The sequence below is a fragment of the Sinohyriopsis cumingii genome, unplaced genomic scaffold (genome assembly GCF_028554795.1).
Source record: "Sinohyriopsis cumingii isolate HCF-2022 unplaced genomic scaffold, ASM2855479v2 utg002479l, whole genome shotgun sequence".
Classification (NCBI taxonomy): domain Eukaryota; kingdom Metazoa; phylum Mollusca; class Bivalvia; order Unionida; family Unionidae; genus Sinohyriopsis; species Sinohyriopsis cumingii.
The window spans coordinates 825,001-842,500 of NW_028316224.1; the positions used below are offsets into that span (position 1 = coordinate 825,001).

General features: G+C 33.7%; 8 non-coding genes across 8 annotated transcripts; all 8 read left to right on the plus strand.

Annotated features, from left to right (window-relative positions):
* The first annotated feature begins 1,155 nt into the window (after positions 1-1,155).
* Positions 1,156-1,274, plus strand: LOC149770638 (5S ribosomal RNA). The gene has a single exon (XR_016418749.1). It is a non-coding gene; the product is annotated as a 5S ribosomal RNA (ribosomal RNA).
* A 900-nt stretch (positions 1,275-2,174) lies between these two features.
* Positions 2,175-2,293, plus strand: LOC149770639 (5S ribosomal RNA). Its single transcript, XR_016418627.1, has one exon. It is a non-coding gene; the product is annotated as a 5S ribosomal RNA (ribosomal RNA).
* A 3,561-nt stretch (positions 2,294-5,854) lies between these two features.
* LOC149770640 (5S ribosomal RNA) lies at positions 5,855-5,973 on the plus strand. Its single transcript, XR_016418751.1, has one exon. It is a non-coding gene; the product is annotated as a 5S ribosomal RNA (ribosomal RNA).
* A 900-nt stretch (positions 5,974-6,873) lies between these two features.
* Positions 6,874-6,992, plus strand: LOC149770641 (5S ribosomal RNA). The gene has a single exon (XR_016418628.1). It is a non-coding gene; the product is annotated as a 5S ribosomal RNA (ribosomal RNA).
* A 3,561-nt stretch (positions 6,993-10,553) lies between these two features.
* Positions 10,554-10,672, plus strand: LOC149770642 (5S ribosomal RNA). Its single transcript, XR_016418752.1, has one exon. It is a non-coding gene; the product is annotated as a 5S ribosomal RNA (ribosomal RNA).
* Positions 10,673-11,572: 900 nt separating this feature from the next.
* LOC149770643 (5S ribosomal RNA) lies at positions 11,573-11,691 on the plus strand. Its single transcript, XR_016418629.1, has one exon. It is a non-coding gene; the product is annotated as a 5S ribosomal RNA (ribosomal RNA).
* Positions 11,692-15,260: 3,569 nt separating this feature from the next.
* Positions 15,261-15,379, plus strand: LOC149770644 (5S ribosomal RNA). The gene has a single exon (XR_016418753.1). It is a non-coding gene; the product is annotated as a 5S ribosomal RNA (ribosomal RNA).
* Positions 15,380-16,279: 900 nt separating this feature from the next.
* Positions 16,280-16,398, plus strand: LOC149770645 (5S ribosomal RNA). The gene has a single exon (XR_016418630.1). It is a non-coding gene; the product is annotated as a 5S ribosomal RNA (ribosomal RNA).
* The last annotated feature ends 1,102 nt before the right edge of the window (positions 16,399-17,500 follow it).

The window sequence follows — 17,500 nt, forward strand, 5'->3', positions numbered from 1 at the left end:
CAAACTTAGCCAATCTAAACCAAATATCTTAATGGAAACTTAGCCAAACACCTTAATGTGAACTTAGCCCATCTAAACCAATGTACCATAATGTGAACTTAGCCCATCTAAACCAAGAAAAGAATAATGTGATATTGGCTCATATAAACAAAAACACCTTAATGCTATCTTAGCCAATCTAAACCAACCGACTTAATTTATTTTTATAAAGAATACAAAGTGAAAATTTAAATACTTTTCAGCATTATAAATGAAATCACAAATAGTCCATGAAAAGTTATATGACAAGTCCAAAAGGGTAGTGTTCCAAATGAATGCCAGTGGTTTTCTGAATGAAGTCCAATTTTGAATGTGCTGATGTAATAACAATCTTGACGTGTGGCGATGATGTAATTTAGAATGTCCTTGAATGAATTCATAATAGTCCCAAAATAGCGATTTTTGATATTTGGACATTAGTATTGGGGTGTATGGACATATTTGTTTTGCTTATCAAAACGTTGGAAATCGCCGACACCATGCGGTATCGGCATAGGCTGCTTACTAGCCACAGGGGGCTCGTATCATTGCTTACAATGAACCTATCAGTCGTACATATAGTATAAAATGTATGACTGTCAGTTCAATTGTGAGCAACGATGCGAGCCCCTGTGCTTACTAGCCTGCCATGCAAACTTGACCGACCTTTCATCGAGATATACCTGCATGAAATCGAGAGAAATACGATTTATTTTCTCAGAAATAATTCCGAGTATAACATCATTTGTCGTTAATGAAGCTGACTGACGAAAGAAAACGACAACCTTGATGAAATTTGACACGGAACTCGCCATTGTATTACTATTCAAATGACTGCACAAATATGGCAACCTACATGTCAGTGACATCGGCGATCAAATAAGCTCTTGCTTCTTTACAGATTGAAACTGAAGGGATGTATTGTCGTAAGCAGAGCTCTCCCCTGTCTCTAATATATATACATATATATACATATATATATATATATATATATATATATATATATATATATATATATATATATATATATATATATGTGTGTGTGTGTGTGTGTGTGTGTGTGTGCGTGTGTGTGTAATATATCTTTGTAACGACGAAGAGACAACCTATATTAGTCTTAAATTTGTACATACAAATGTCTACGGCCATACCACGTTGAAAACACCGGTTCTCGTCCGATCACCGAAGTTAAGCAACGTCGGGCCCGGTTAGTACTTGGATGGGTGACCGCCTGGGAATACCGGGTGCTGTAGGCATTTTTTAAATTTTTTTTTGGTTCCATCCTCACTGTGAGGATATGCGATCATATATGGCCAATATTTCTTGTTCACAAATCTGGTGCAAATTTTTCAGTTTCCTCTACCTCCAGGATCGAAATGGGCCGCCTCGTATGCCGTCCAGATCCTCCAAATTTCTTCTGATATTCCGGATTCAGCCTATAGCGAATAATTGCAACGTATGCAATCGATGTCTTTCATTTTGGATACTTGTCTGTGGTATTTCTTATTCAATAATTGATAGATATATTTGGAATGTATTATTTTTAATTATTTTAATTTATTTACCTGTTTTTAGCAGGGCACCAGTCTATCAGTGTGAAACTTGGCATCCCTTAGCGAATACTTCGAATATGGGCCATTGACAAAATAAATTGGTGTATAAATCTCTGTTTTGATTACAGTAAGTTTGGATGGATGTTCCCTGCTTCCACTTCCTTGCACTTTCTGTGTTTCCACAACTTTAACGTTTCCGAGCTGCAAGACGATATCCGTTTCAAATCAGATTCGAGTCCGTCTTTAAAGGTAGCTCATAGGCTGATGTCGATTATTTACCTATTGAATTAGTCAGTTGATACAAGATAAATAATAATAATAATAATAATGCCCAAAAACAACAAAAATGAACTGAATCTTCGTTTAAATGCATTGTTATTTAAGTCCATTTGAAGGTGTAAACCTCCGGTTAAGCAACTAATGTCCGAGTCCGAAAATGCCTGAATTACAAATTTGAATAATGTATGAAGGCAGTTTATCTATATAAGTTTTAATAAGTACACTTTAATTACTAATTTTACACGGCACATAAACGTAAACGTCTGTACATCGGAAACGGTGAAGAGAGAAGCGAATATAAGTCTTAAATTTACACACACTTGTGTCTACGGCCATACCACGTTGAAAGCACCGGTTCTCGTCCGATCACCGAAGTTAAGCAACGTCGGGCCCGGTTAGTACTTGGATGGGTGACCGCCTGGGAATACCGGGTGCTGTAGACTCTAATTTTTTTTTTTTCTTTTATAACTAAAAACAGTTGAAGTTTTTCTTTCTTTCTTTTATTGTAACTAAATTTACTTTATTCAATATAAATAATAAATAGAGCAATTTCTCGACTTTCATTTTCTCTTTTTCCTTAACTTTCTTCAATAATTCGGATCCTAAAAAAATCAAGTATAGGACCTGAATATAGCAAATGTTGCTTTGCACTTCTCTGCTCTTGGTTTCGATCCTTACTACTGGAATATGCGATCATAGATGACCAGTATTTCTTATTAACAAATTCGGTTCAATTTATCCAGTTTCCTCTACTTTTACTACCACAACAAGCTGCCTCCTTTCACGTCGAAATACTTCCTTCAAGTTTCTTCTCATATATTCCTGGTGTAGTCTCTAGCGCAGAGTTGCAAAATATGCGATCAATGTCTTTCATTTTGGGTACTTATTTGTGGTATTTCTTATTCACTAATTGATTGATAAATATGGAATGTATGAATTGTGAGAATTTTTTATATTAATTTATTGATTGATTGATTTCTTTTACAGCAGGGCCTCAGTCTGCCAGTGGGAAAATTGGCATCCTGTAGCGAATACTGTAAATATGGGCCATTGGCTAAATAAATTGGGTTATAAAATTCTGTTTTGATTACAGTAAGTTTAGATAGATATTCCATGCTTCCACTTTCTGTATTTCCACAACGTTAACTTCTACAAGTTGCAAGAAGAGATCCTTTGCAAATCTGATAAGACCCTATTTTTAAAGTTAGCTTATAGGCCGGTGTCGCTTATTTTAACCAAATGATAGGACAGAAAGAGGAATAATAATAATAATAATAACAACAACAATAATGTCCTGAATCTGCATTTTAAGTCAATTTCAACATGGAATTCTCCCCTTATCTGGGTCAGAAAATGGATGAGTGACAAATATGGGTATCTGAGGCCAGTTTTGCTTCTTTTGGATTAGAACTTTGAATCAGTATACACTTTAGTTACTAATATTATACTGCACACAAACATTTGTACATCGGAAATTTTGAAGAGATGTGTGACTAATCAGCCCAAGAGTCTTGAAAACGCATCAAGACAACAAATTATGTTTTACAGTCGAAATGTTGTTCTCACTAGAACTGAAATCATTTAATTTCTACTTAAATGCCCGAAAAATTTACAATTAAAACTACAATAAATGTTTTATACCTAGTCCCGCACAGTGACGTTTATCTGATTCCCTGTACTCACCGAGAGCATTCTGTGTCATATGGATGCATATCAAATGAAGTGAAAAGTAATGGAATACTCGCTTTTTTATTTATCCCTATGCATCGTGGTGCCCACACCATGATGAGACGCTGTTTCAATAAACCTTTTTATATATGTTCTTTACTGTTCTTCCTTTTTCTTCTTGCTTTATCATACTGACACACGAGAGAGAGAGAGAGAGAGAGAGAGAGAGAGAGAGTATGCAACAAAGTTCGCATAACTTTATCAGCTATTAACATTAATTGTACTTCTGTGTAATTTTATTTTTAACGCGTTATCCTATAACGATTGCAAACAAGGGCAAAAACTCTACTGATCTTACTCGATAATTATACCATACTGAATTAATAAGTTTATCTCGTAAAAACGGATCATATATATATCCTGGGTGGCTGAGGGTGTTTTAAGATATGTGTGTGTCTTTTGTGATATATATATATATATATATATATATATATATATATATATATATATATATATATACGTTTGTGTGTGTACATACATACATACATACGTGTATTATTTACATATAGTCTTGGATAATTTTAATTATTGGGATATGGATTTTAGATATCAACAGATACAAAGGAAACAAACGTTTCAATACATATAATGACATTTTCTTAAATTCTACATTGTATCATATTGACCTACTACTTGCTAGGCAAGCTGACTTTTATAAAATTTGCAAACTCCTTATATATATTTAAACTTACTTTTAGTATTCAACCAGAAAATCAGTACAGTGCAGAAAGATTGAAAATATTATTTCTTTCATATATATATATATATATATATATATATATATATATATATATATATATATATATATATATATATATATATATATATATATATATATATATATATGAGAGAGAGAGAGAGAGAGATGGGGGGATTCGGAATGGTTTAAACAGACTCTAAATTACACTGATAAAATGTACATCAGTCCAATGGTTAACATGATAGATTTCTATCAAGCTGGTTGCCCTATTGTACCCTTGAGCAAGACTACCCTCATTGCCTAATAAAACCAAGCAGTCTTTTGCCAGAACACCATAATGTGAACTTAGGCCATCTAAATCAAATTCCTATGTGAAATTTGCCAATATAAGCCAATACACTTTAATGCAAACTTAGCCAATCTAAACCAAATATCTTAATGGAAACTTAGCCAAACACCTTAATGTGAACTTAGCCCATCTAAACCAATGTACCATAATGTGAACTTAGCCCATCTAAACCAAGAAAAGAATAATGTGATATTGGCTCATATAAACAAAAACACCTTAATGCTATCTTAGCCAATCTAAACCAACCGACTTAATTTATTTTTATAAAGAATACAAAGTGAAAATTTAAATACTTTTCAGCATTATAAATGAAATCACAAATAGTCCATGAAAAGTTATATGACAAGTCCAAAAGGGTAGTGTTCCAAATGAATGCCAGTGGTTTTCTGAATGAAGTCCAATTTTGAATGTGCTGATGTAATAACAATCTTGACGTGTGGCGATGATGTAATTTAGAATGTCCTTGAATGAATTCATAATAGTCCCAAAATAGCGATTTTTGATATTTGGACATTAGTATTGGGGTGTATGGACATATTTGTTTTGCTTATCAAAACGTTGGAAATCGCCGACACCATGCGGTATCGGCATAGGCTGCTTACTAGCCACAGGGGGCTCGTATCATTGCTTACAATGAAACTATCAGTCGTACATATAGTATAAAATGTATGACTGTCAGTTCAATTGTGAGCAACGATGCGAGCCCCTGTGCTTACTAGCCTGCCATGCAAACTTGACCGACCTTTCATCGAGATATACCTGCATGAAATCGAGAGAAATACGATTTATTTTCTCAGAAATAATTCCGAGTATAACATCATTTGTCGTTAATGAAGCTGACTGACGAAAGAAAACGACAACCTTGATGAAATTTGACACGGAACTCGCCATTGTATTACTATTCAAATGACTGCACAAATATGGCAACCTACATGTCAGTGACATCGGCGATCAAATAAGCTCTTGCTTCTTTACAGATTGAAACTGAAGGGATGTATTGTCGTAAGCAGAGCTCTCCCCTGTCTCTAATATATATATATATATATATATATATATATATATATATATATATATATATATATATATATATATATATATATATATATATATATATATATTTATATATATATATATGTGTGTGTGTGTGTGTGTGTGTGTGTGTGTGTAATATATCTTTGTAACGACGAAGAGACAACCTATATTAGTCTTAAATTTGTACATACAAATGTCTACGGCCATACCACGTTGAAAACACCGGTTCTCGTCCGATCACCGAAGTTAAGCAACGTCGGGCCCGGTTAGTACTTGGATGGGTGACCGCCTGGGAATACCGGGTGCTGTAGGCATTTTTTAAATTTTTTTTTGGTTCCATCCTCACTGTGAGGATATGCGATCATATATGGCCAATATTTCTTGTTCACAAATCTGGTGCAAATTTTTCAGTTTCCTCTACCTCCAGGATCGAAATGGGCCGCCTCGTATGCCGTCCAGATCCTCCAAATTTCTTCTGATATTCCGGATTCAGCCTATAGCGAATAATTGCAACGTATGCAATCGATGTCTTTCATTTTGGATACTTGTCTGTGGTATTTCTTATTCAATAATTGATAGATATATTTGGAATGTATTATTTTTAATTATTTTAATTTATTTACCTGTTTTTAGCAGGGCACCAGTCTATCAGTGTGAAACTTGGCATCCCTTAGCGAATACTCCGAATATGGGCCATTGACAAAATAAATTGGTGTATAAATCTCTGTTTTGATTACAGTAAGTTTGGATGGATGTTCCCTGCTTCCACTTCCTTGCACTTTCTGTGTTTCCACAACTTTAACGTTTCCGAGCTGCAAGACGATATCCGTTTCAAATCAGATTCGAGTCCGTCTTTAAAGGTAGCTCATAGGCTGATGTCGATTATTTACCTATTGAATTAGTCAGTTGATACAAGATAAATAATAATAATAATAATAATGCCCAAAAACAACAAAAATGAACTGAATCTTCGTTTAAATGCATTGTTATTTAAGTCCATTTGAAGGTGTAAACCTCCGGTTAAGCAACTAATGTCCGAGTCCGAAAATGCCTGAATTACAAATTTGAATAATGTATGAAGGCAGTTTATCTATATAAGTTTTAATAAGTACACTTTAATTACTAATTTTACACGGCACATAAACGTAAACGTCTGTACATCGGAAACGGTGAAGAGAGAAGCGAATATAAGTCTTAAATTTACACACACTTGTGTCTACGGCCATACCACGTTGAAAGCACCGGTTCTCGTCCGATCACCGAAGTTAAGCAACGTCGGGCCCGGTTAGTACTTGGATGGGTGACCGCCTGGGAATACCGGGTGCTGTAGACTCTAATTTTTTTTTTTTCTTTTATAACTAAAAACAGTTGAAGTTTTTCTTTCTTTCTTTTATTGTAACTAAATTTACTTTATTCAATATAAATAATAAATAGAGCAATTTCTCGACTTTCATTTTCTCTTTTTCCTTAACTTTCTTCAATAATTCGGATCCTAAAAAAATCAAGTATAGGACCTGAATATAGCAAATGTTGCTTTGCACTTCTCTGCTCTTGGTTTCGATCCTTACTACTGGAATATGCGATCATAGATGACCAGTATTTCTTATTAACAAATTCGGTTCAATTTATCCAGTTTCCTCTACTTTTACTACCACAACAAGCTGCCTCCTTTCACGTCGAAATACTTCCTTCAAGTTTCTTCTCATATATTCCTGGTGTAGTCTCTAGCGCAGAGTTGCAAAATATGCGATCAATGTCTTTCATTTTGGGTACTTATTTGTGGTATTTCTTATTCACTAATTGATTGATAAATATGGAATGTATGAATTGTGAGAATTTTTTATATTAATTTATTGATTGATTGATTTCTTTTACAGCAGGGCCTCAGTCTGCCAGTGGGAAAATTGGCATCCTGTAGCGAATACTGTAAATATGGGCCATTGGCTAAATAAATTGGGTTATAAAATTCTGTTTTGATTACAGTAAGTTTAGATAGATATTCCATGCTTCCACTTTCTGTATTTCCACAACGTTAACTTCTACAAGTTGCAAGAAGAGATCCTTTGCAAATCTGATAAGACCCTATTTTTAAAGTTAGCTTATAGGCCGGTGTCGCTTATTTTAACCAAATGATAGGACAGAAAGAGGAATAATAATAATAATAATAACAACAACAATAATGTCCTGAATCTGCATTTTAAGTCAATTTCAACATGGAATTCTCCCCTTATCTGGGTCAGAAAATGGATGAGTGACAAATATGAGTATCTGAGGCCAGTTTTGCTTCTTTTGGATTAGAACTTTGAATCAGTATACACTTTAGTTACTAATATTATACTGCACACAAACATTTGTACATCGGAAATTTTGAAGAGATGTGTGACTAATCAGCCCAAGAGTCTTGAAAACGCATCAAGACAACAAATTATGTTTTACAGTCGAAATGTTGTTCTCACTAGAACTGAAATCATTTAATTTCTACTTAAATGCCCGAAAAATTTACAATTAAAACTACAATAAATGTTTTATACCTAGTCCCGCACAGTGACGTTTATCTGATTCCCTGTACTCACCGAGAGCATTCTGTGTCATATGGATGCATATCAAATGAAGTGAAAAGTAATGGAATACTCGCTTTTTTATTTATCCCTATGCATCGTGGTGCCCACACCATGATGAGACGCTGTTTCAATAAACCTTTTTATATATGTTCTTTACTGTTCTTCCTTTTTCTTCTTGCTTTATCATACTGACACACGAGAGAGAGAGAGAGAGAGAGAGAGAGTATGCAACAAAGTTCGCATAACTTTATCAGCTATTAACATTAATTGTACTTCTGTGTAATTTTATTTTTAACGCGTTATCCTATAACGATTGCAAACAAGGGCAAAAACTCTACTGATCTTACTCGATAATTATACCATACTGAATTAATAAGTTTATCTCGTAAAAACGGATCATATATATATCCTGGGTGGCTGAGGGTGTTTTAAGATATGTGTGTGTCTTTTGTGATATATATATATATATATATATATATATATATATATATATATATATATATATATATATATATACGTTTGTGTGTGTACATACATACATACATACGTGTATTATTTACATATAGTCTTGGATAATTTTAATTATTGGGATATGGATTTTAGATATCAACAGATACAAAGGAAACAAACGTTTCAATACATATAATGACATTTTCTTAAATTCTACATTGTATCATATTGACCTACTACTTGCTAGGCAAGCTGACTTTTATAAAATTTGCAAACTCCTTATATATATTTAAACTTACTTTTAGTATTCAACCAGAAAATCAGTACAGTGCAGAAAGATTGAAAATATTATTTCTTTCATATATATATATATATATATATATATATATATATATATATATATATATATATATATATATATATATATATATATATATATATATATATATATATATATATATATGAGAGAGAGAGAGAGATGGGGGGATTCGGAATGGTTTAAACAGACTCTAAATTACACTGATAAAATGTACATCAGTCCAATGGTTAACATGATAGATTTCTATCAAGCTGGTTGCCCTATTGTACCCTTGAGCAAGACTACCCTCATTGCCTAATAAAACCAAGCAGTCTTTTGCCAGAACACCATAATGTGAACTTAGGCCATCTAAATCAAATTCCTATGTGAAATTTGCCAATATAAGCCAATACACTTTAATGCAAACTTAGCCAATCTAAACCAAATATCTTAATGGAAACTTAGCCAAACACCTTAATGTGAACTTAGCCCATCTAAACCAATGTACCATAATGTGAACTTAGCCCATCTAAACCAAGAAAAGAATAATGTGATATTGGCTCATATAAACAAAAACACCTTAATGCTATCTTAGCCAATCTAAACCAACCGACTTAATTTATTTTTATAAAGAATACAAAGTGAAAATTTAAATACTTTTCAGCATTATAAATGAAATCACAAATAGTCCATGAAAAGTTATATGACAAGTCCAAAAGGGTAGTGTTCCAAATGAATGCCAGTGGTTTTCTGAATGAAGTCCAATTTTGAATGTGCTGATGTAATAACAATCTTGACGTGTGGCGATGATGTAATTTAGAATGTCCTTGAATGAATTCATAATAGTCCCAAAATAGCGATTTTTGATATTTGGACATTAGTATTGGGGTGTATGGACATATTTGTTTTGCTTATCAAAACGTTGGAAATCGCCGACACCATGCGGTATCGGCATAGGCTGCTTACTAGCCACAGGGGGCTCGTATCATTGCTTACAATGAAACTATCAGTCGTACATATAGTATAAAATGTATGACTGTCAGTTCAATTGTGAGCAACGATGCGAGCCCCTGTGCTTACTAGCCTGCCATGCAAACTTGACCGACCTTTCATCGAGATATACCTGCATGAAATCGAGAGAAATGCGATTTATTTTCTCAGAAATAATTCCGAGTATAACATCATTTGTCGTTAATGAAGCTGACTGACGAAAGAAAACGACAACCTTGATGAAATTTGACACGGAACTCGCCATTGTATTACTATTCAAATGACTGCACAAATATGGCAACCTACATGTCAGTGACATCGGCGATCAAATAAGCTCTTGCTTCTTTACAGATTGAAACTGAAGGGATGTATTGACGTAAGCAGAGCTCTCCCCTGTCTCTAATATATATATATATATATATATATATATATATATATATATATATATATATATATATATATATATATATATATATATATATATTTATATATATATATATGTGTGTGTGTGTGTGTGTGTGTGTGTGTGTGTGTAATATATCTTTGTAACGACGAAGAGACAACCTATATTAGTCTTAAATTTGTACATACAAATGTCTACGGCCATACCACGTTGAAAACACCGGTTCTCGTCCGATCACCGAAGTTAAGCAACGTCGGGCCCGGTTAGTACTTGGATGGGTGACCGCCTGGGAATACCGGGTGCTGTAGGCATTTTTTAAATTTTTTTTTGGTTCCATCCTCACTGTGAGGATATGCGATCATATATGGCCAATATTTCTTGTTCACAAATCTGGTGCAAATTTTTCAGTTTCCTCTACCTCCAGGATCGAAATGGGCCGCCTCGTATGCCGTCCAGATCCTCCAAATTTCTTCTGATATTCCGGATTCAGCCTATAGCGAATAATTGCAACGTATGCAATCGATGTCTTTCATTTTGGATACTTGTCTGTGGTATTTCTTATTCAATAATTGATAGATATATTTGGAATGTATTATTTTTAATTATTTTAATTTATTTACCTGTTTTTAGCAGGGCACCAGTCTATCAGTGTGAAACTTGGCATCCCTTAGCGAATACTCCGAATATGGGCCATTGACAAAATAAATTGGTGTATAAATCTCTGTTTTGATTACAGTAAGTTTGGATGGATGTTCCCTGCTTCCACTTCCTTGCACTTTCTGTGTTTCCACAACTTTAACGTTTCCGAGCTGCAAGACGATATCCGTTTCAAATCAGATTCGAGTCCGTCTTTAAAGGTAGCTCATAGGCTGATGTCGATTATTTACCTATTGAATTAGTCAGTTGATACAAGATAAATAATAATAATAATAATAATGCCCAAAAACAACAAAAATGAACTGAATCTTCGTTTAAATGCATTGTTATTTAAGTCCATTTGAAGGTGTAAACCTCCGGTTAAGCAACTAATGTCCGAGTCCGAAAATGCCTGAATTACAAATTTGAATAATGTATGAAGGCAGTTTATCTATATAAGTTTTAATAAGTACACTTTAATTACTAATTTTACACGGCACATAAACGTAAACGTCTGTACATCGGAAACGGTGAAGAGAGAAGCGAATATAAGTCTTAAATTTACACACACTTGTGTCTACGGCCATACCACGTTGAAAGCACCGGTTCTCGTCCGATCACCGAAGTTAAGCAACGTCGGGCCCGGTTAGTACTTGGATGGGTGACCGCCTGGGAATACCGGGTGCTGTAGACTCTAATTTTTTTTTTTTCTTTTATAACTAAAAACAGTTGAAGTTTTTCTTTCTTTCTTTTATTGTAACTAAATTTACTTTATTCAATATAAATAATAAATAGAGCAATTTCTCGACTTTCATTTTCTCTTTTTCCTTAACTTTCTTCAATAATTCGGATCCTAAAAAAATCAAGTATAGGACCTGAATATAGCAAATGTTGCTTTGCACTTCTCTGCTCTTGGTTTCGATCCTTACTACTGGAATATGCGATCATAGATGACCAGTATTTCTTATTAACAAATTCGGTTCAATTTATCCAGTTTCCTCTACTTTTACTACCACAACAAGCTGCCTCCTTTCACGTCGAAATACTTCCTTCAAGTTTCTTCTCATATATTCCTGGTGTAGTCTCTAGCGCAGAGTTGCAAAATATGCGATCAATGTCTTTCATTTTGGGTACTTATTTGTGGTATTTCTTATTCACTAATTGATTGATAAATATGGAATGTATGAATTGTGAGAATTTTTTATATTAATTTATTGATTGATTGATTTCTTTTACAGCAGGGCCTCAGTCTGCCAGTGGGAAAATTGGCATCCTGTAGCGAATACTGTAAATATGGGCCATTGGCTAAATAAATTGGGTTATAAAATTCTGTTTTGATTACAGTAAGTTTAGATAGATATTCCATGCTTCCACTTTCTGTATTTCCACAACGTTAACTTCTACAAGTTGCAAGAAGAGATCCTTTGCAAATCTGATAAGACCCTATTTTTAAAGTTAGCTTATAGGCCGGTGTCGCTTATTTTAACCAAATGATAGGACAGAAAGAGGAATAATAATAATAATAATAACAACAACAATAATGTCCTGAATCTGCATTTTAAGTCAATTTCAACATGGAATTCTCCCCTTATCTGGGTCAGAAAATGGATGAGTGACAAATATGAGTATCTGAGGCCAGTTTTGCTTCTTTTGGATTAGAACTTTGAATCAGTATACACTTTAGTTACTAATATTATACTGCACACAAACATTTGTACATCGGAAATTTTGAAGAGATGTGTGACTAATCAGCCCAAGAGTCTTGAAAACGCATCAAGACAACAAATTATGTTTTACAGTCGAAATGTTGTTCTCACTAGAACTGAAATCATTTAATTTCTACTTAAATGCCCGAAAAATTTACAATTAAAACTACAATAAATGTTTTATACCTAGTCCCGCACAGTGACGTTTATCTGATTCCCTGTACTCACCGAGAGCATTCTGTGTCATATGGATGCATATCAAATGAAGTGAAAAGTAATGGAATACTCGCTTTTTTATTTATCCCTATGCATCGTGGTGCCCACACCATGATGAGACGCTGTTTCAATAAACCTTTTTATATATGTTCTTTACTGTTCTTCCTTTTTCTTCTTGCTTTATCATACTGACACACGAGAGAGAGAGAGAGAGAGAGAGAGAGTATGCAACAAAGTTCGCATAACTTTATCAGCTATTAACATTAATTGTACTTCTGTGTAATTTTATTTTTAACGCGTTATCCTATAACGATTGCAAACAAGGGCAAAAACTCTACTGATCTTACTCGATAATTATACCATACTGAATTAATAAGTTTATCTCGTAAAAACGGATCATATATATATCCTGGGTGGCTGAGGGTGTTTTAAGATATGTGTGTGTCTTTTGTGATATATATATATATATATATATATATATATATATATATATATATATATATATATATATATATATATATATATATATATATATATATATATATATATATATATACGTTTGTGTGTGTACATACATACATACATACGTGTATTATTTACATATAGTCTTGGATAATTTTAATTATTGGGATATGGATTTTAGATATCAACAGATACAAAGGAAACAAACGTTTCAATACATATAATGACATTTTCTTAAATTCTACATTGTATCATATTGACCTACTACTTGCTAGGCAAGCTGACTTTTATAAAATTTGCAAACTCCTTATATATATTTAAACTTACTTTTAGTATTCAACCAGAAAATCAGTACAGTGCAGAAAGATTGAAAATATTATTTCTTTCATATATATATATATATATATATATATATATATATATATATATATATATATATATATATATATATATATATGAGAGAGAGAGAGAGATGGGGGGATTCGGAATGGTTTAAACAGACTCTAAATTACACTGATAAAATGTACATCAGTCCAATGGTTAACATGATAGATTTCTATCAAGCTGGTTGCCCTATTGTACCCTTGAGCAAGACTACCCTCATTGCCTAATAAAACCAAGCAGTCTTTTGCCAGAACACCATAATGTGAACTTAGGCCATCTAAATAAAATTCCTATGTGAAATTTGCCAATATAAGCCAATACACTTTAATGCAAACTTAGCCAATCTAAACCAAATATCTTAATGGAAACTTAGCCAAACACCTTAATGTGAACTTAGCCCATCTAAACCAATGTACCATAATGTGAACTTAGCCCATCTAAACCAAGAAAAGAATAATGTGATATTGGCTCATATAAACAAAAACACCTTAATGCTATCTTAGCCAATCTAAACCAACCGACTTAATTTATTTTTATAAAGAATACAAAGTGAAAATTTAAATACTTTTCAGCATTATAAATGAAATCACAAATAGTCCATGAAAAGTTATATGACAAGTCCAAAAGGGTAGTGTTCCAAATGAATGCCAGTGGTTTTCTGAATGAAGTCCAATTTTGAATGTGCTGATGTAATAACAATCTTGACGTGTGGCGATGATGTAATTTAGAATGTCCTTGAATGAATTCATAATAGTCCCAAAATAGCGATTTTTGATATTTGGACATTAGTATTGGGGTGTATGGACATATTTGTTTTGCTTATCAAAACGTTGGAAATCGCCGACACCATGCGGTATCGGCATAGGCTGCTTACTAGCCACAGGGGGCTCGTATCATTGCTTACAATGAAACTATCAGTCGTACATATAGTATAAAATGTATGACTGTCAGTTCAATTGTGAGCAACGATGCGAGCCCCTGTGCTTACTAGCCTGCCATGCAAACTTGACCGACCTTTCATCGAGATATACCTGCATGAAATCGAGAGAAATACGATTTATTTTCTCAGAAATAATTCCGAGTATAACATCATTTGTCGTTAATGAAGCTGACTGACGAAAGAAAACGACAACCTTGATGAAATTTGACACGGAACTCGCCATTGTATTACTATTCAAATGACTGCACAAATATGGCAACCTACATGTCAGTGACATCGGCGATCAAATAAGCTCTTGCTTCTTTACAGATTGAAACTGAAGGGATGTATTGTCGTAAGCAGAGCTCTCCCCTGTCTCTAATATATATATATATATATATATATATATATATATATATATATATATATATATATATATATATATATATATATATATATATATATATATTTATATATATATATATATGTGTGTGTGTGTGTGTGTGTGTGTGTGTAATATATCTTTGTAACGACGAAGAGACAACCTATATTAGTCTTAAATTTGTACATACAAATGTCTACGGCCATACCACGTTGAAAACACCGGTTCTCGTCCGATCACCGAAGTTAAGCAACGTCGGGCCCGGTTAGTACTTGGATGGGTGACCGCCTGGGAATACCGGGTGCTGTAGGCATTTTTTAAATTTTTTTTTGGTTCCATCCTCACTGTGAGGATATGCGATAATATATGGCCAATATTTCTTGTTCACAAATCTGGTGCAAATTTTTCAGTTTCCTCTACCTCCAGGATCGAAATGGGCCGCCTCGTATGCCGTCCAGATCCTCCAAATTTCTTCTGATATTCCGGATTCAGCCTATAGCGAATAATTGCAACGTATGCAATCGATGTCTTTCATTTTGGATACTTGTCTGTGGTATTTCTTATTCAATAATTGATAGATATATTTGGAATGTATTATTTTTAATTATTTTAATTTATTTACCTGTTTTTAGCAGGGCACCAGTCTATCAGTGTGAAACTTGGCATCCCTTAGCGAATACTCCGAATATGGGCCATTGACAAAATAAATTGGTGTATAAATCTCTGTTTTGATTACAGTAAGTTTGGATGGATGTTCCCTGCTTCCACTTCCTTGCACTTTCTGTGTTTCCACAACTTTAACGTTTCCGAGCTGCAAGACGATATCCGTTTCAAATCAGATTCGAGTCCGTCTTTAAAGGTAGCTCATAGGCTGATGTCGATTATTTACCTATTGAATTAGTCAGTTGATACAAGATAAATAATAATAATAATAATAATGCCCAAAAACAACAAAAATGAACTGAATCTTCGTTTAAATGCATTGTTATTTAAGTCCATTTGAAGGTGTAAACCTCCGGTTAAGCAACTAATGTCCGAGTCCGAAAATGCCTGAATTACAAATTTGAATAATGTATGAAGGCAGTTTATCTATATAAGTTTTAATAAGTACACTTTAATTACTAATTTTACACGGCACATAAACGTAAACGTCTGTACATCGGAAACGGTGAAGAGAGAAGCGAATATAAGTCTTAAATTTACACACACTTGTGTCTACGGCCATACCACGTTGAAAGCACCGGTTCTCGTCCGATCACCGAAGTTAAGCAACGTCGGGCCCGGTTAGTACTTGGATGGGTGACCGCCTGGGAATACCGGGTGCTGTAGACTCTAATTTTTTTTTTTTTCTTTTATAACTAAAAACAGTTGAAGTTTTTCTTTCTTTCTTTTATTGTAACTAAATTTACTTTATTCAATATAAATAATAAATAGAGCAATTTCTCGACTTTCATTTTCTCTTTTTCCTTAACTTTCTTCAATAATTCGGATCCTAAAAAAATCAAGTATAGGACCTGAATATAGCAAATGTTGCTTTGCACTTCTCTGCTCTTGGTTTCGATCCTTACTACTGGAATATGCGATCATAGATGACCAGTATTTCTTATTAACAAATTCGGTTCAATTTATCCAGTTTCCTCTACTTTTACTACCACAACAAGCTGCCTCCTTTCACGTCGAAATACTTCCTTCAAGTTTCTTCTCATATATTCCTGGTGTAGTCTCTAGCGCAGAGTTGCAAAATATGCGATCAATGTCTTTCATTTTGGGTACTTATTTGTGGTATTTCTTATTCACTAATTGATTGATAAATATGGAATGTATGAATTGTGAGAATTTTTTATATTAATTTATTGATTGATTGATTTCTTTTACAGCAGGGCCTCAGTCTGCCAGTGGGAAAATTGGCATCCTGTAGCGAATACTGTAAATATGGGCCATTGGCTAAATAAATTGGGTTATAAAATTCTGTTTTGATTACAGTAAGTTTAGATAGATATTCCATGCTTCCACTTTCTGTATTTCCACAACGTTAACTTCTACAAGTTGCAAGAAGAGATCCTTTGCAAATCTGATAAGACCCTATTTTTAAAGTTAGCTTATAGGCCGGTGTCGCTTATTTTAACCAAATGATAGGACAGAAAGAGGAATAATAATAATAATAATAACAACAACAATAATGTCCTGAATCTGCATTTTAAGTCAATTTCAACATGGAATTCTCCCCTTATCTGGGTCAGAAAATGGATGAGTGACAAATATGAGTATCTGAGGCCAGTTTTGCTTCTTTTGGATTAGAACTTTGAATCAGTATACACTTTAGTTACTAATATTATACTGCACACAAACATTTGTACATCGGAAACGTTGAAGAGATGTGTGACTAATCAGCCCAAGAGTCTTGAAAACGCATCAAGACAACAAATTATGTTTT